Genomic DNA, 20,886 nt, shown 5'->3' on the forward strand with positions numbered 1-20,886 from the left:
GCTTTAAGTTGATATTTCTTGAAGCTGAAGTATTAGGGAAATCTCTTCTTTAAGAGGAAATCTGTTGTAACAACAAGTTAACAAGAAGTAAATTTTAACATATATTGTAGTGCTGTCAAATCGATTAATCGTGATTAATCTCATCTAACATACAAGTTTGTGTTTACATAATTTGTGTTTATATATTATAACATTTATATTATATATGTATATATACACACACACACACACACAGAGACTGTGTGTGTGTAGATAATATATATATATATATAATATGTCAAACCAAAATGTATTCAGGCACCTTGAACATTTCATTAATTAATACAGTTTATTCACTATATTTAAAAAAAAAAAATGGTAATAAAATATGACAAGATCTCAGAGTTAAACTGTGTCAGAAAAAATTAATCTTAATTATGTCAGATAACACTTAAGCAAAACATGGTCAGGTCAAAGTGTCTGAATAATTTTTGGTTTGACTGTACAGTGGGTACGGAAAGTATTCAGACCCCCTTAATTTTTTCACTCTTTGTTATATTGCAGCCATTTGCTAAAATCATTTAAGTTCATTTTTTTCCCTCATTAATGTACACACAGCACCCCATATTGGCAGAAAAACAGAATTGTTGACATTTTTGCAGATTTATTAAAAAAGAAAAACTGAAATATCACATGGTCCTAAGTATTCAGACCCTTTGCTCAGTATTTAGTAGAAGCACCCTTTTGATCTAATACAGCCATGAGTCTTTTTGGGAAAGATGCAACAAGTTTTTCACACATGGATTTGGGGATCCTCTGCCACTCCTCCTTGCAGATCCTCTCCAGTTCTGTCAGGTTGGATGGTAAACGTTGGTGGACAGCTATTTTTAGGTCTCTCCAGAGATGCTCAATTGGGTTTAAGTCAGGGCTCTGGCTGGGCCATTCAAGAACAGTCACGGAGTTGTTGTGAAGCCACTCCTTCGTTATTTTAGCTGTGTGCTTAGGGTCATTGTCTTGTTGGAAGGTAAACCTTCGGCCCAGTCTGAGGTCCTGAGCACTCTGGAGAAGGTTTTCGTCCAGGATATCCCTGTACTTGGCCGCATTCATCTTTCCCTCGATTGCAACCAGTCGTCCTGTCCCTGCAGCTGAAAAACACCCCCACAGCATGATGCTGCTACCACCATGCTTCACTGTTGGGACTGTATTGGACAGGTGATGAGCAGTGCCTGGTTTTCTCCACACATACCGCTTAGAATTAAGGCCAAAAAGTTCTATCTTGGTCTCATCAGACCAGATAATCTTATTTCTCACCATCTTGGAGTCCTCCATGCGGGCTTTCATGTGTCTTGCACTGAGGAGAGGCTGCAGTGATGGTTGACTTTCTACAACTTTCTCCCATCTCCCGACTGCATCTCTGGAGCTCAGCCACAGTGATCTTTGGGTTCTTCTTTACCTCTCTCACCAAGGCTCTTCTCCCCCGATAGCTCAGGTAGGCCGGATGGCCAGCTCTAGGAAGGGTTCTGGTCGTCCCAAATGTCTTCCATTTAAGGATTATGGAGGCCACTGTGCTCTTAGGAACCTTAAGTGCAGCAGAAATTTTTTTGGAACCTTGGCCAGATCTGTGCCTTGCCACAATTCTGTCTCTGAGCTCTTCAGGCAGTTCCTTTGACCTCATGATTCTCATTTGCTCTGACATGCACTGTGAGCTGTAAGGTCTTATATAGACAGGTGTGTGGCTTTCCTAATCAAGTCCAATCAGTATAATCAAACACAGCTGGACTCAAATGAAGGTGTAGAACCATCTCAAGGATGATCAGAAGAAATGGACGGCACCTGAGTTAAATATATGAGTGTCACAGCAAAGGCTCTGAATACTTAGGACCATGTGATATTTCAGTTTTTCTTTTTTAATAAATCTGCAAAAATGTCAACAATTCTGTGTTTTTCTGTCAATATGGGGTGCTGTGTGTACATTAATGAGGAAAAAAAATGAACTTAATTGATTTTAGCAAATGGCTGCAATATAACAAAGAGTGAAAAATGTAAGGGGGTCTGAATACTTTCCGTACCCACTGTATATAAATGTAACAATATATATACACACACATATTATGTAAACAAACTTTTATGTTAGATGCGATTAATCTATACACACCATTTTTCAAGTAAAAATCCTGAAAAAAAAATCAGTTTCCACAAAAATATTATGCAGCACAACTGTTTCAACATTGATAAGAAATGTTTCTTGAGCACTAAATCAGCTTATTAGAATGATTTCTGAAGGATCATGTGACACTGAAGACTGAAGTTTTACAGTATTTTTGATCAGGCCTGGGTGAGTAAAAGAGACTTCTTTCAAAAACATTTACTGACCCCAAACATTTTTAAATGTAAATATATTTAAATTTTTTAGACTATTTTCCACACATTTCTATATATTTATCTCTTCCTACAAATACTAAACACATGTTGTCTAAACACATCTTTCACAGATTCTGTTAAACTTGCGGTTTCTTTATTTACCTGACCCCAAGGCCTCTATACGTGATGCAGATCATCAGCTCTCCAATTTGTTCTGTGGGCCGGCTTTACACTCACTCAACTGGAAAGGCCCTGGTAAACACATTTCATAAATTTAACTGTTTTTATAGCTTAACCCGTCTGACAAAAACAGGATCCCGGACTACAGGCATTGACCTCTCCAGACTCGTTCTCCTGTGCTCACCGCAGATTGCTAATTGATTATGGCCTTGTGCTTCCAGTCCAATGAGCATGCAATAATTGCGGCAGGTTGTTAAAGTCACTTCCTGTGTAGTTTCTGAGTGTTGGCTCAAAGTAAAAGCCTGCTACAGGCAAACCAATCAGGAGCTTGTTCTTGCCATGGCGTGAATGGCTGACAACCCAATTTTTTTTTTTTTTTTTACTTGATGCCGTTTACTCAATCTTAGCATGTCTTGATTTTTCTACAATTTTAGTTCTAGAGAAAATATACAACCACTTTAGTGCTACATTCATTCAAACAAACAAAAGTTTCTGTCACCTTCTCTTGCATAACTTTTCTCTCTTATCCAAACTCTCTATTTTTTAGCTGTTTAATTTGTTCCACATTTCTGTTAGGAGCATGTACACATCTGATTGGTTTTTCGGCTGTCAGCGGGATACTGAGAGCGTACCTCTGTGTGAAGTCTGAGGTTTTGACTGAGATGGAGTAACCTTTCAGATGTTCAGTAACATGTCATGGACATTTCTGGAAAGAGTTAAGAGTGAGAGGATTTCTGTTGACTATGATTACTATGATCGTATGAATATGATGGACAAGGGGAATTGACAGTATCAATATTTTTGTATGATGTCCATAGCAAGGTCAAATACACTAACGCATATAAACTACTCTTCATAAGTTTGGGATTAGAACGATTTTTTTTGTTTTTGTTGTTTTTGAAATAAGTATTTAATGTTCACCAAGGCTGCGTTTATTTGATTAAAAATACAGTAAAATCAGTAATATTCTGAAATATTACAATTTAAAATATCTATCTATGCTTCTGTTTAGTTATCTCATATGCTTACAATGTAGACAGGGCATTATTGTTGCCAATAAGATAAATCCTGTAACTACTGTTGAAGTCCTATGAAGGATCACTGCCAAATAAAATATTGATTGATTTTATCCCCCTGAATTTTTCTGTGTTTAATTTATCTAGTTTACCCACACTACACACTAGCATCCTCTGAGGTTGGAGTACAATGGCACGTCTGGATTAGTTTTAGACAATATGATTCATGTTCATTTGCTTGTACAGCTCTGAGAGTTCGTGTGAAACGTTCTGAGAAAACCGCTAACCAGGAACAGCTGTGAAACGGTCAAGTAAGCGCTCACCATATTTATGTATGAGAGAGGTTTCACTCATTTTCCTCTGGCAGAGCTGCACAAAATGCATGTGGTGCTGGTGTAGATGTAGCTCACGGCAGGGTTTTGCTTCGTTCTTGACTCCGTTTCATCAGCTTCTTATGGTTTGCTTGCAGCTTTTCTCCTGAATTTTTCTGGCTTGTCTCATAGCTGGAAATTTTGAGGATTGTCAGACCAAGAAGACAAATTCTTCCCTCGTGTTTTGAGGAACTGTTTACTATAGCATCTTAGGAAAAGAAGACCTCCAGGTCTGAAATTACTTTTTTTTTTTTTTTTTTTTTTTTTTATACAATAACATGTTTTATTGCATTTTTTAAATGCAAATTATATTATTTAACTAAATTTAAATTGATAAATAATTGTACTACAATTTAATTTTTTTATAATTATTATTATTTAGTTTGTCCCCATTTGTGGTAATAACAGCATGCATTTGAGCATTTACAGGGTTCCAGATGGATGAATGGACAGATGGACATTATTGATGGGTGCGCAACTACAGTATAAATGAATAACTACTGTTTGGAAAGATATGAACCATTACAATGGGTTTCATGCTGTGTTTGAATTGAAAAGTAACTATAGAAATTATACACTGGTACTATCAGAGGTGACTATGCAATGTTTTTTTTTTTTTTTAATAAATGTTGCTCTTCTGAACTTTATATTCATTAAAGAATCCCTTTTTCAAATAACTGATAATAAGAAATGTTTCTTGAGCAGAAAATTATCATATTAGAAGGATTTCTGAAGGATCATGTGACACTGAAGACTGGAGTAATGATGCTGAAAATTCAACTTTGATCACAGGAATAAATATTAAAATATGTGACCCGTGCTGGCAAAATGAGTCGCAATGAGGAAATTATCAAAAATGAGTTAATTTCATACTCTATTAAAAAAAAACCTTCAAAATGATGTATGATTTGTTGGAATCCAACAAAAAAAAATGACTGAGCTACACCTGTTTGAAGTCGATAGAGTCAGCAAAGTCAATTTAGTTACTTTTTTTTTCATATTTCCACAATTGACCCTTTGCCAGGAGTTTGATTGACAGGCGATCTAACCAATCATAACGCCGAATCCGCCATTTTGTCCGACAAAGCAGTCAGAGGGAGTTGATAGATTTACGTAGGTGGACTTGAACTTGAAAAATGGTATGTACTGATGTCTTTCCGCGATTGAAACATTCCTTATGATGTTCATTCATGTTTATTTGATGCTATAAATGAACTAGTAGGAAGAGGTGATCGGTTCACGAGCCGCTTGAACTGAGGCGCTATCTTTCACGACACATTAAAGAACCACAAAACGGTATTTATTGTTTAAATTTCTTTAAAAGTGACAAAATTTGAGACTTTGTTTCATATCAAAAGTAACCTGCTCTGTCTTGTCTGTCGATGCGTTGTCAGTGTCTCTTTGCTCCGCGATATATTTTTCACTGCGTGAGAACATGATGTGGCTAGAGAGCGGCATGCCTTGTCGGACATAGCAACAGTAACTAAAAGGGGCGGGTCTATGCGAACGGTCACAGCCTGTATATTAAGATCTACTGTACCACACGGATCCAATATAATATTGCACATCAGATGTTTTCCCCCAAACGTTCACTGAAGACATAACAGATCATGTTTGCGTGAATACCCGCCAAGACAGATTTTTATTATTATTATTATTATTATTTATTTTTTTACTTTTATAAATACTGTACTTCTGTGTATATCGGATCGCAGCGTCTTTGTGCGCGCTCTTAGGATCTGTCAGTCAGCGCGAGTATGATCGTTTTGTTTACATCAGCATGAGATTGAAAATCACATTTCATTGTTTCAGACTCATGCCATTGATAATTCGCTATGAATATTCACAAAGTTGGAATGCTGCATTTTACAACGATACCAAACGTACTGAGAGGCAGAGTCCTGCACGGGTCGTGTTTGATAAACCCGCACCCGCAGTTATTAACAGCACACCCGACCCGATATCGACAGAAACAATAATTTTAGCCCGTACCTGACCCGACCCGTTTGACATAAAAACCGCAACCCGACCCGCACCCGCATTAAATCTCCTACATGAGGTAGACAAAAATCATTTATTCATGTAGCTTAACACAAGCAATAAAACCAACATTAGGCATTCTATGTCGCTGCATTTAATTAAACATTGTGTTAAACAACACGAGTAAAAATAATAGGCCAACTAAAACATTCTTTGTTCTATTTTTAACTATAAGCATACAGCTAGTTAAATATTTTAGCAGATTAACTCAGCATTTAAATGCGGTTGTCTCTTCTGAAACTGAACATTGTTTACCTGGCCGCTGGTCCTCTTTGTAGCAGCGCGAAAAAAATTCTAAAACTTTTATTCAAATTGTGAATAGCCTATATTAAATACATAAAGCGAGCAAAGCCCCTTTAATAATCAATATCTTTCAATCAGATGCGGTGCGATTGGCTACAGTGTTCAGCGCTGCAAATCGTGCTGTAAGCCTTGGTCTTCGACAGAGTGCACACAAATAAGCACTGGACCATTTGAAAGCAGCTGTCAAATGCACCGAATTGAGTTGGAATAGTCTTGGCTATTGGAACCGCAGTCCACCCGTGCCTACCGCGCGTCCGACTCGCACCCGACAAGTAAATATTATTCCACCCATTACATTAAATTTGGCGGGTCACCCGCGGGTACCCGCCCGCGTGCAGGACTCTGCTGAGAGGAAGCTCCAGTCGTGCAGAAGCGAACAGAGAAAAACGCATTTTTTATGGACAAACGAAAGGTACTTCTCTCAGAAAACGTACAAATACAGATACTTTTAGATGTTTAATTGCTATTTGGAGAATTGGGATCGCTAGACGAGGGCTTAATTAACTCTTTTTTTGTGTGTGTGAAAACCTCAAATTCGACCAAAATTGACATTTTTCACATGTTTTGCCTGTTGCTCCATATTTTGATAGTACAAGTCACATACATTTCATAATATTACTGTTTTAGTGTATTTTTTATAAACAAATGCAGCCTTTGGTGAGCATAAGAGACTTGTTTTTTAAAAAAACATTAAAAACTTTTGAACGGTAGTGAAGGAAGAGAGGAGAACTGAAGCAGGTCAGACTTGAAGCTGCAGCCCAACCTATTTTATATTTTATCCGATAAAAGCATGACAAGTTTTGTTACAAGTGTGAATGACCTTCATCTGTTTGAATGAAGAATGAAGTATCAAAGTGAGACGAAGAAAGGTGAACCTTTCTCTCAAACATTCCTGTGTTCTGTTGGATTGCCTCCTACTGTTCTGTAAAGATGATTAATGACAGAACATCACTCAAATTCAGCACCTCTACCCTGTGAAATCTGAGAGACCCACGCTCAGTTCTCCTGAGAATCATCTTGCAAGCCCAACACATGTAAATTTGTAATTTTGTGCAGCCACAAGCTTTGGTATGTTTGTTTTGGACATGTTTGATATTTCACTCTGATTTGTTGTTTCCCAGGCCAAGTTCCTTTAAAGGTAAAATATGCAGGTCGCACATTTAATTGTTTTTGCAGTAATTAGTTTATCCACAAGGTGGCAACTGTGCCCTAGGGCTGTCGATTCACAAGGTAGTCAAAGAAAAACTGCATAAACAGAACAGACCGGAACACATGCAAGCTACAGCGACAATGGAGGCCTGTATAGACGACAGATTGTGTGAAGAGGTTAGAAAGTACCCTCATTTGTACAACTCTAGCATGAAAGAATACAAAGACGTTTACACGTGTTGTAACTCGTGGCGAGAGATTGCGCATGCACTGAACGCCGGTGTATGCGTACGAGCAAAGAACTTATAGGAGTCGAAAGAAGTATGCTTTGCAAGGCTGTGTTCGACTGTGCAAAAAAAAAAAAACACGAAGTATACCCAAAACTTTAAGCAGAGTAGTGAATGTTTTATCAGCAGTAGGATAATGTTTGACTTTTTTAGTTATGAGAAAGAACCATGTTCATCCGCACATTCACACAGAGCCAAAGCACAACCGAAACAATGTTCTTCCGCGAAATGCATGCAGTTTTGTTTTTTTAACAAAGTGTACCTTTAAATAAACTTTAAAACTGAATTAGTTTACCTAAAATGAAAATTCTGTCATCATTTATTCATCCTGATGTCATTCTAAATTCATACAATGAAAGTCAGTGGGGTCCAATGACTTTTATTTTTTTGGACAAAAAACTAAGACATTTTTCAAAATACATTCTTAATTTGTTTTCAGAAACTGTCCAGTGACGTCTCTCCATACCGTTTAGTCACAGTGTGGCATGAAGCACCATTTCAGCAAATGTTTTTTGCTAGGTTGTAAATCCTGAGAAGGGCCAATGCGATTTCACAGATGTGATTTTGTCAACACACGGTCGGGTGTAACAAAAGCCATTTAGGTCATTTCCTCTCTTTAAGACCCTGTATTACAGCTCTCTAAAGGTAAGGGCTGCCCAGAGTGCAGCCCAACGAAATTGGGAATGTTGGGTAATCTAATTAGAGGGCAGGACAGGGGCCCATGGGGCCACAGACTGTGGTGAAGCAGGGAAACACTCGCCCTAAAACTGCACACCGCAGGCTCGCTGTGGTAATGTCTGAGAGGTTAATTCTTCCTCATGAGGAAAAACAGGACCTTTCCTGGAGGGGACAGCCACATCCCTGCTCCGATGACATAGATACAGAATGAATGAACCTTTGCGGAGTGAGTCAGATAAGAGATGTCAGTATTTACTTTTAACGGAAAAATAATATAAAAAAATTTACACTAAATAACTTGGTTAACTCTAACTTATCATTCAGTAAATGGGATGGGATTAAAGGTGCTGAATGGGATGATGCATGTTATTTTATTGTATGGTTTGGGGAGTAAAAAAGTAAAACTATTAATTAAAATGACATTCAACAAAATGTTCTTTTAGAGTAAAATTTTGTTAAAATACTCTACACTGTAGAGAATTATTTTCATGATTTGTTATCACGACATTTTTTCTTTTGTCAAATCAACTTAAATATGGTTCAGATAACATAATATTTTGAGTTTCTGTTGATTAAACCAATCGCCTTCATTGTATTAACTCAAATTTTTAATTTCAATGAACTAAAAATGTTAAGGCAACCAGGTAACTTATTTTTTTAAGTTAAACCAATTCTTTTTTACAGTGTAAATACAACTTAGCATATAATTTACAATGGAAAAACAGTAAAAAGGCATTTTTTTTTCCAAATACATGTTTCTTATGAACACCTTATGGTTATCTTTTTAATTGTGTGGTTAATTTTTATTGCATTATGTTTATTGTTCATAGAAAGTCAGTTATGATGACTTTGAATCATTATGTGGCTTTTTATTTTACCACCTATGTTATGGCAGTTATATAAGTACAATTTAATGTACAAAGCAGATTTAAATAGTTAATTCATTAATTAACTAATTAATTCCTGCATGAAAAGTCTGTTTTTGTCACCAGATTTTCATTTTAACAGGATTTTTATATTTTATTTATTTATTTATTTTCGCAGCTGACATATACTGATAAAAATGTATTATAAATTTAAAAGACAGATAACAAAAAACTGTCAAAGATGTAAGCTAACATTACAGATTAGTATATAGTTCAAAAAATTATTTTATTCAAATATAAGTTTCTTCTTACTTTGATATATATTATGGTATTTTAAGATGTTTGTTTGATGTTTATTGCATTATTGGTCCATTATTATGGTTCCACATAAAGCCAGTTATGATGACTTTATGTGGCCTTTTATTTTAACATGTATATTATATAAGTAAATTTTAATACAAAGCAGATTTAGTTAAATTAATTCATGCTTAAAGATTTGTCACTAGATTTCTACTGTAATTTTAACAGATTTTTTTTTTCTACAGTGGACATATACTGGAAAAAAAAGAGGATGGGATAGTATAAAAGAAAAGAAAGAGAGCGAGAAGCGGAGCACAAATACAGCGAGAGAGGGTAAGACAGGAGTGATTTATGTCCTGCTATTGAGAAACTAAAATAAATCCAAACTCTGTGAGAGAAACATACAGTACGGACTGTAAAACACAAGACATGCTCGGCCGCTTTCCCTGCCTCAACCTCAGAAGCTTACGCTCCCTTTCCGCAATGTCAAAGCCAATCATTTAGGTTCTTGTCCTTTAGGATATTATCTGAGTTGGAAAAGACCTTGTTTTCTTCAGCCCAAGTTTGTTGTAAAGGGAATTTTGGAGGTCTGTTTTAAATGATCAGATCAGTAGTCATTATTGTCAGTGTTGTGAGTCTCTTTTCTGTTGTGTTTGGAGCCGTGACCTAATGGTAACGCACATTCTTCAGCCTGGTGCTCATTTGGGAGATGCAGGTTTGCATCTGGCCTTTGTCGGTGTTCATCTGCGATGATAAATGCTAAACTTTCGCTCAATCTGTGATAAGCACATTTTATTTTGTCTAATCAAAGGGCTTGATAAATGTGATACACCTCATTTAGAAAGAAAAATAGCACAGTGTGGGGCGTTTGATCAACATTATTTACACAATACGCCACAACTGTGGCAAGAGTTCGTGTCTTGGCGGACTTCGATAGGCGCACACACTCAGAGACACATTCATTATCTGCTTCCGCCCGTCTTTTTAAACTGTTTATTTATGAAGGTGGAAGGATAATGATGTCTTGATTACACAGCAACAGGATTTGCCTTTGTGTGCTCTGTGACTGATGTGAAAGTGTGAGAGTGCAGTAAATAATTCATCCGCTTGATTTGTGACACTGTCAGCACAGTTTGTTGCTCTCTCAGGAACAGGACACCAGATTGAGATGGGAGAATCCACCAAATTCAAGACTGGCATTCTATGAGAAAGAAAAGGAAAGGAGAAAAGAAGGTTTTTTCCTGTAACGATTGTTCGTTACTCTTTTTTTGACTTTTTACATCCAAAATACAATAAGTTTGATCAGAATACAGTAAAAACAGTAATATTGTGAAATATTATTACAGTTTAAAAGAACTATATTTTTTAATTAAGTATTTTGAAAAGTAATTCTAATAAAATGTCTTCTGTGTCACATGATCGTTCAGAAATCATTCTAATTTGCTGATTTGGTGCTCAGGTAACATTTTTATTATCATTAGTGCCGTCAAAATAAGCAGTTTAACATGTTAAAATGTTTAATGCAGCATCCGTTTTTTCCATCAATTTGTCTAGCGTTACATTATGATCATGCTCGTCACGCAAATGCTTTTAAACCATTCAAGCGCAAAAAACAAACGAGAACGCACTGTCTGTGAATGTTGTGTCTGTGTGATATGGAAGGCCAAAAGGTTCAAAAACACGTGAAATTTAATGTCATCAACGTGTGAAACGTGTATTTATCGGGTATTTCACACATTAAAAACTTGTTGTTTGCACGTTGTTGACGTGTTAAATTTAATGTGTTTTTGAACCTTTTGGCCTTCCATAGTGTGACACACACACGACTCGTGTGCTGACAAGACGCGCTCCAGTATCGAGTTCTCTTTCGCACTTGAACAAACAATAACTCACAGAATTATGTTGCCCGTTTTGTCGAGTATCCTCATAAGAGCAGTCTTAAATTAATTAAATAACGTCTTAAATTGACTTAAAGAGTTGTGAGAAAATGAGATGCGCATCAGAACCACGTCACGTTCGGCAGCGGCAGGTTTTAAAGTGACAGCAGCCCAATAAACCAGTTGCTGTGATGCCTGTCATTAAAGGGGACGTATTATGCAAAATTCACTTTTGCATGTTGACAGACACTGCCGTTTTAACATAGAACTGCCCTGAGCGAGTTCACAGCGAGTTGTACACAGTCTGCCATTGCTGCACTGACGAGAATGTGTCCCAAGCGTTTTAGGTGTTCTGTAGCTGGATGGATTAATCCACATAGCTCTCTCCATATACTCCCTAAATCTGAGCCGCTGAAGACGAGGTGGATTCATTTTGTTTTCGAAGAAAATGCTCCCTCAACTCTACCGAAATTCGTTTATGTCTGCGCGAATAATTTCACTCTAGACTGCTTTGTGAATGAATGTCAATACAAAGGGACAATACAAAACAGAGGTTGAGCTAAACATTTTTTACTCAAGGATAGATCAGTAACTGTTCGTGATCCAGCTTACAGCCTCCAGAGTGATACTGGATACAGCAGTAATGAAGGTGAGAGCACTTTATTACAGTTCATCGGAGTTGATTTACGGATATAAAGTTTACCAGTTTACCAGCACCACCCAAAAAGGCATAAGGGTTTATATATTTGTTTACTGTTAGTTAACAATAAATTATCGAGTTAACGAGTGTTTCTGTGTACTTCGCTGTGTATGTTGATGATAATGCAAGGGAGAGAGAGAGAGAGTTAATGGATAATATTTTAATGCACACTTGCACTGTGTTTTATTAAGCTCTTACAATGATTTTCTAGAGTGAAATAATATGTCCCCTTTAATGTTAATCAAAAGAACAAAGGTAGCAGAGAAAATTGTAGCTTTAATAAGGATTATTCTATATTTCATCAATATTTTATGCACTGAAGACTGTAAAGTGTTTGATTGAACTTCAATTTCTGTAGGCTATATTTCCTACCTGTTAGACAGGTAAGGCCACAGGTAAATATGACATTTATTATAATGGGTTTATGTGAAGATTGTTTTAAGTTCACTTAAATTAAAAGTAATTTTTTTAAAGCCTGATAAATGTTGAAATTTTTAGCTTTTAGTTATACTGTAATGTTGAATAATTAATGTTTTTAAAAAAAAAAAACTATTTCATAGAGACATCAGTGGCTGTATTAGTATCAGTGATACTGGCCTTCATTCATAAAAAGATGCCATTAAACAAACATTTAAAATATACTGTCTTTAAGTTGTTTCTACATTAATTTGCAGAGTAACTGAAATTATTACAATATAAAATATTAAAAACATGTTTTTAATTGTGATTAATAATGATTAATTACAGAAAAAATGTGATTAATTTGTTAATTTTTTAACCAATTGACAGCACTAATTATTATCAATGTAGAAAACAGTTGTGCTGCTTAATTTTTTTTTTCTGGAAACCGTTGTACATTTTATTTCAGGATTCTCTGATGAATAGTCTAGAAAGTTCAAAAGAACAGCATTTATTTGAAATAGAAATCCTTTGTAACATTATAAATGTCTTTACTGTCAGTTTTGATTAATTTAATGCATCTTTGCTGAGTAGAAGTAGGCCTAGCCTATTAATTTCTTTCCCAAAAAAAGTCGTTTTAGATGTTATCATGGCTGTGTCTCAACAAATTACATCGACCTGTCCTTGAGGGCTCAAATTTACACCCTGTGCTTGCCAGGCGTCTCTTTATAGCTTCTTCTCGCTTTTGGGTGATCGTTTTTACACACGCTTTGTGATCCCTAGCATTTCCGCTACATCCACGTGCGGTTGACTTTATTTCCTGTGAAAATGTCTCAGAATCTAGAGATTTGATTTTTTGTGCTTTGTTCTGCTGTGGAAAGTGGACTAACACATGCTTGGCAAATGTCTGTTTGAATTTCCAAATTCCAGAGAAAATGGAGAATCTTGTTTCATTGTTTCATAATGCAATTCTAATGAAGCACACTCACATCCCTTTGAGATCATCCTACGCTTCGCTTTCCGGTGAGAAGTTATTCTACACCCCCGTCTGTCTGACAAAACTCCCTATTGTTCCCTAAATCATGAGTTGTATTCAAACTCGGCCAGACAAACTGACAATGAGAGATGTCTCCGTGAAGTGAAGTTCCACTAAATTTTCTGTATGCTACGGTCACCTGCATCTGTGATATGCAGGGAAATTACCAATAAAGAGAAGGTTTCATAAAGACTTTCTCTTTGTCCCCCTAAATATCCCCCGTCTCTCTCTTGGACCAGTCAGGCAGATGTTGGGTCAGACAGGAAGTTTCTTCCCCTTGCTCTCTGTCCTTAATGAATCTCTGGAGAGGGTCTGGATAGGGGCTGGACCTGGATCTGTCTCTTTCGTTTAAACCGTTCTCCCGCCCTGCTTATGTAACCCTCATACGCTCAGTAAAACTGGCCTGAGATTCATCATGCGAAAAAAAAAAAAAAAAAAACCCTCAGAGCCAGACCAAGCGATTGTGTGATCATACTGATACTAATATGAAGCAAAGGGTGCTGAAATCACTGTATTTCTAGTGGTTGTGACTATTTGCACATGCAAATCTTCAATGTGACATCTTTTATTACAGCAACTTGTAATTGGCATTTTGAATCACTTTGCATTTGTCAACACATTAAGATTGATTCATCATTCTGTATATTATTACAGTGTGTTTAATCTGTACACAAACTCAGTGGGATTTACTGATATTTCTCATAGTACCTCACAGAGATCATGCTGATCTATGCGAATCCTATTATATACACAATTGCTTAAAAGTTTGAGGTCTGTAAGATTTTTTAAATGTTTTCGAAAGAAATCTTTTATGCTCACCAAAGCTGCGTTTTGAATGAAAATAGAGTAAAACAGTAATTTTGTGGAATATTATTACAATTTAAAATCATTTTTTTCTGTTTGAAAACATTTTAATATGTAATTTACTCCTGTGTTGACAAAGCTGAATTTTCATCATCATTACTCCAGTCTTCAGTGTCACATGATCCTTCAGAAATCACTCTAATATGCTGATTTGATGCTCAAGAAACATTTATTATTATTATCAATATTGTCAACATTTATTTGAAATGTCATTAATGCCACTTTTGATCAATTTAAAGCATCCTTGCTGAATAAAAGTATTAATTTCTTTCAAAAACATTTACAAAATGTTATATTACTTTCATATAGCTTTCTAATTTTCTTTAGTATTGTGTATTTTCTATTAATAGATATTCCAGGCTAAAACATCTAACATTACTTATTTTTCTCACACTGTATAAATGGGTCTTTATTCTATATATGAAAATATGTAGCAGCCTTTATAGATAACAAAGGGGGAAAAATATCATCATATTTGAGGGTCTGAAAACCCCTGTATTAAAAGATTCCATGCAACGTCTGTCAAGCTCCAAAAAAACACCATAAAAAGTAGAAAATGAATTAATATTTATGGTCATTTTAAATGTAATAATTACATTTTTGTTTTTCTTTTTGTAGCTTTTTTGGGGCTAAAAATGTTTTGTGTTCCAGAAAAAATAACAGCACACAGGTTTGGATGTGGGTGAGTAAATAATGACAGTATTTTCATTTTTAAGTGACCTTTAATGTTAAGCAAGCACACATATGCCAACACACTTTGATATTTCTTTGCAGAATGCAGTGTGAGGTGACACAAGCCCAGCACTGAGTGATCTGGCAGGAGCGATTAAAACGGGACTTAAAACGGGACTTTCAAGTGGATGCCGAAGTGTTTCAATATCCTTCTATTGTCCCGAGCTTGCGTCACGACCCTTACGCGGGGATGGAGATGGGATCGAGATGAAGCTGGATATTAAACCACAGGCTTGATTAGAGGATGATGGGATTGTCCGGCAGCAAAATGAGGAAATGCTCAAGAGCTCATGCACTTCCCACTCTTAGGCAAGAACAGCCAAAGTAAGCGAGTAATGCCTCCCTTGAGATCTCTTGTGTATGTGTGTGTGTACGTGTGTGTGTGTGTGTGTGTGTGTGTGTGCTTGACCCCAGTGAGGACAAAATATTCAGGGGTTAGTGAGTTCTGCTGGATCACAATATGACTGACAGCGTAAAGAGGTAAACCTGCTATTTTAGCTTGGCTCTCTTCTGACGGTTGATGCACGTCTGTTTAATGGAAATTGTGTTTGCCATACCAAAGAGGCGTTTAGTGGTACCATATCCGCCACTGTGGACAAACATAATTATGTTGTCAATATATATCATAGTTTTTTTTGTTGATATTTTTCTTATTTTTTATGGTGCTTAAAAATAAATCAGTTGCAGAAATTCACAAAACAGTTCTAGTAAACAAACGTTTATAATTTATTGTGTTTAAGAAATTAAATTATAAAATAAACATCAAGTTATTCAACGGAGATGAGATTATTTGGTCTACTGATAGAAAAATTTATTTTTTAATTAAATGTTTTAATATCTATTACACTTCCTAAGCCGAAATGTATTTATTTTATTTTTTTTTATATATATAATTTACTATAAACTAGAAAATATAAAAATCTTGCACAAGAGGGGAAGGAAAAAAAAAAATTATGAATACTTTTTGTGAAGTATTTTCTAGTTTATATTGTACTTTTGTCCTATGTACCTACAAATGTTTCGGGTGTGCGAAGAACTATATATTTTTTATTAATTTAATTATAATAAAATATAATTGAATTAAATATAATTAAATATTGAATAAAAATGTTTAATATTTTATTCAGTTATATAAAATTCAATTCAGTTATACTTTAAAAAATAATTTAAATGTGGGTTTATGATATAACAAGTTATTTCTTAATATCTATAATAAATATAAATCTATAATATTTTGCATCAAGTCTGAAGCCACTAGTAGAAATAATTTTGTTTGCATTATTTAAAAATTGTACTTTTTCACACAAATTTTGAAAGAAGAATGAAATAAAATTAACTAATTATTTAGTCGCTTTAACGACACTAGTAGCATATTTGCTTCGTGACCTAGAAATAATGTAGAATTTAAAATATTTCATTTTATATAATATTTATTCTTTGTTTTAAATGTCAGAATCCTAAAACTTTGTTATTTCCAGGTTTAAATAAAAACATATATTCTATATATTCATATCTGTCCTTCACAAACTGGCTGTCATGTCAGCGTAACCTGGTACTTCACACCTCTAACACACACCAGTAGAGGTCAGCAAGTCCATTTACACATTAAACACAGTCTGCATCACTCCCGACTAATTAATACAGCTTGAAGAGGAACTAAGGACAAAAGCTACTGATTAATGTCCATCATACTTCAACTTGAATGCCACATAAACCTTGGAATAGCGTATAAAGCGTGAGTCCAACAACACGTGAGTTTTTCCTGATGAAGTTCTACCCTCACATTGAGAATCCATTAGTCTGCTATAGGAAGAAACCTCCCAAGCCCCCTATTAAGGACAGGGAGTCTCCAGCACTCTGGGATTTGGCCTTCGTCACAGGCACCGACAGCGAGAAGGAAGCCATTAAATCATAAAATGTTGACTTCACTTTTTGAAATGAAAGGATTTATTAAAACAGTATGGTGGGCTGGGGGGTACAAAAGACTTTTAGTGATGCATTTGGCTTTTACAGTATTTGAAACCGTTTGTGGCCGGAGAAGCCAGTGGGCGCGACAAAACTAATTGGACCATGTGACAAACAGCAGAAAGAGTCGGTCTTTGCAGTCAAATACTTTTATGATTTATTAGACACAAATTGTACCACCAACACAAAGAATAGCCTGGAGGCCTTTTACTACGGTCACTGGAGTGAATCAGGACAGAGGTGTGTAAACCATATATCCCAGATCATCTCTGAGGACACATTCATAATGCTGCTGAATCTGTGGCTGCTGGGTTTTGTAAACCATGTCAGCGCACGTCTGAATAATGCACCAATGGATCTATTAGAGAAATATACACCACTTCTGCTGCTGTTATTATTTTTTATTTATTGTTAAATTTAAATAAATATTATAAATAAGTAAAACATATTTATAAATAAAAGATTTGAATTCTAATTTAAAGTCACCATGAAATTAAAATGGACAATTCTTGTTTTTTATGGAATATTGTGGTATTTATAATAATTTATTTATCTGTGCACATCATGTGCCCTCATAATCTTTAATCAAAATAACTTCCCCTCCCTCTTGAAATGACATCTTTTCTCTGATGATGAGGGCGGGACAACCTGTCACTCACATGAGATCGACCAATAGCAAACCGCAACCATCCAATCAATTCCTGATGGACAAAATCAAGTCCCGTCCTGCACTTTTTCTTGTTCGAGAAGCCGTTTCACTCTGATATACTTCACAATAGGGAAGAAAAGACTACCACAACTTAGGTTTCATGCCAACTTTTAAACATATTTACATGTTTGTGTGATTTTCAGCAAAAGCTACCGTATTTTTTTCCCATATGAGTTTTTGTTGAACTCTAGGACATTTTAAAGGGGCCCAGAAAACAACCGAGCATTGCATTTATAAATACACTACCGGTCAAAAGTTTGGAAACATTACTATTTTTAAGTCTCTTATGCTCATTAAAGCTGCATTTATTTCATAATAAATACAGAAAAAACAGTAATATTGTGAAATATTATTTCAATTTAAAATTATGGTTTTCTATTTTAATATATTTTAAAATATAATTTATTTCTGTGATGCAAAGCTGAATTTTCAGCATCATTACTACTGTCTTCAGTGTCACATGATCCTTCAGAAATCATTCTAATGAGCATAAGAAACTTCGTTCAAAAACATTAAATATAGTAATGTTTCCAAACTTTTGACCGGTAGTGTATATGTATGTATATATTTATTTATTTTAGTTTAAAATGCTTTTGAAGTCAAATTTTGTAGACCAAGAGAGAAAAAAAATGATTTCAACTGGACAACAGCCTACCAAACACTTCACAAATCACTTTGTGGTACTTTTTTCAGACGGAATGATTCTTAATGTATTATATGAGAATCATGTCAGTTCTCAGACCTGCAGTGTGGAAAAACTGTCCAAAAGATGTTTTTTAGATTTTTACATCACATCACATCAAATATTTCAGAGCTCAATAGCAATATAACTGTGTATCCACATAATCAATCTCGCTGGGACAATCTAAGCTATTTGCATTGTACTGTTATTGAGCTTTTAGTGGAATTTACAATTGGCAAATGTTTGTTAAATATAAACGTAATTATGTTTCAGATATACATGCTGTTGTTTGCGCTGCAGCTTGGTACGCTTCACTCGAATCATAGTTTAACGTTTTATATCAACAGCAAATGCAACACTCTTACGAGAGCCAACCGTGTTAAACCATTATTTTCAGATTGCATATGAAAGCAGAAACAGTGCATGTTTGAAGGATGCAACAATACAAAGATTTTGTTAAGAGTTCAGGATTTATTTCAAAGTATAACAATTTAATGTGTGTGTGTGTGTGTGTGTGTGTGGATGATTGGTTGCAGCTTAGACATGAGGATGTTTAGAAATATGATTACTTGATCAGTCAGATGTTTTATGCAAGTACTTTAATTAAAAACATGTATGTACAGAAGTCATGGGTGCAAGAGGAAGTATTTGTGTACGTGAGAAATGTCTGTAGTCTGTAAAGTCGATAGTTCAAGCAGACCCGGACTTTTACATGTCAGAAATGTAGTACATATGTTAGTGCAATCACACCACTAATCTATCCCATATTTAAGGTTAATACATTTTACAACAGAAATAACTTGCATGGAAGAATATTAATAAATAATAACCCTTACGAAATGCCATGGGGTTTAAAACCTCACGGAAATATGTACACAATGCAGGGTAAATACTGAAAAATATCTGCATGAAACAGACTGTATAAAATGTATTCAGAATAGATTGATATGCTAAGTAATGTTTAGTATTGTTGCCAGTGGATGTTTTCATTGAAAAGGCAAACTTGTGAATTTTAAGGCTGAAATCAATTTCATATCATTCACTCTGATATATATATATATATATATATATATACAGGCCCATTTATTGCTAAATGAATTTGTGAAGGCAAAAGTTTGATTAAAATGAGTGAAAAAGATACACTTTCCTTCATTCATATAAATTTGAACCTAATATACTGAAGATATTAAAATTATGCAGGTCATTATATTATTTCTTTATTGCAGATTTAGTTTAAGATTGGTATCTCCCATGCATTTTGATGCAGAAATATTGAATCTGTATTTAACTTGATATCGACTTCTGGGATTTGGGATGTGAAAACTATTGAGAATTGCATTTGTAATTATATAATATAATATAATATAAAATTTATTTAAGTTCAAATTTAGGTAAAAGGCTTTGAGTTGTATTGAAGTTGAATTTCACAAACCAAAAATTGAAGTCTTTAAACTGTACAAATCAACATTTTAATTAACATTTTTAAAGTTTTTAAATAATTAGTTATTTGAATCTATTGTCAGCTCTAATACTTGTCATTTCTGTTTTATAGGTTTAACAAAGCCAAATCTCCCCTCTAGATCCTGCTGAAGAACTCCTGTAATTTCTCTCAACATTTAACATGTTGCACCGTTGGTAATGTATCCTTAATTGTTTTATCTCATGCTCCCTATTTTTCTTCTCCAATGCAATTTTTTTTTTTTTCTTTTGTAGTCACCCTCACATATCACTGCTGTTAGTTGCTTCATGTGAGATCTGATCAGGCCTCAGTAAATCATCCACCATGAGCAAGAGAGCATGACAGATATCGAAAGAGAGAAACCACATATGAAAACAAATCTTGGGTGAACAGCACCCACACGTCTCAAAAAACTCTCCTGATAATTTGACTAATAAGCAGGATAAACAGAGAATTTGCGGTACTCACCCGAGACGTCGGCTGTGTGTGACCGTGCTTTGAGAGATGAGAATGACCGTCTCTCGTCTTCTCCGCTCTCTCTAAATAAGGCCCTGACTTCACGCTCTTTTCCCCATCTGCTAAAGCTATTTCCCCCCAAAAGGCATCTGATTTCCTCTCCTTTACCCATGAGCAGAGAAAGGCCCTGCTCTGTGTGCCGCATCTGTCTCTATGGGTGAAACCTTTGGGACGTCTTGAATGGCGATGCTGTTAGTTCTGCTGGAGTAGTGTGTGTCGCGATGAGCACTGTTATTCTGATTAAAACACTGATACACTACCATGACTGTAAATTACAACTAATGTATATTCCATAAAAAATCTTTGTGGGATGTTGTTGAAATTATATGGGATATATACAGACATATATTCATACACACATAAATATATATATATACACACACACACACACACACATATATATATATATTTATACAC

The 20,886-nt window shown here is 35.3% G+C and overlaps 1 long non-coding RNA gene across 1 annotated transcript; it reads left to right on the forward strand.

The window, feature by feature from the left end:
• The first annotated feature begins 1,993 nt into the window (after positions 1–1,993).
• LOC127495708 (uncharacterized) lies at positions 1,994–3,649 on the forward strand. Its single transcript, XR_007925170.1, has 2 exons — positions 1,994–2,595; positions 3,097–3,649. It is a non-coding gene; the product is annotated as an uncharacterized LOC127495708 (long non-coding RNA).
• The last annotated feature ends 17,237 nt before the right edge of the window (positions 3,650–20,886 follow it).

The sequence above is a fragment of the Ctenopharyngodon idella genome, chromosome 15 (assembly GCF_019924925.1).
Source record: "Ctenopharyngodon idella isolate HZGC_01 chromosome 15, HZGC01, whole genome shotgun sequence".
Classification (NCBI taxonomy): Eukaryota; Metazoa; Chordata; class Actinopteri; order Cypriniformes; family Xenocyprididae; genus Ctenopharyngodon; species Ctenopharyngodon idella.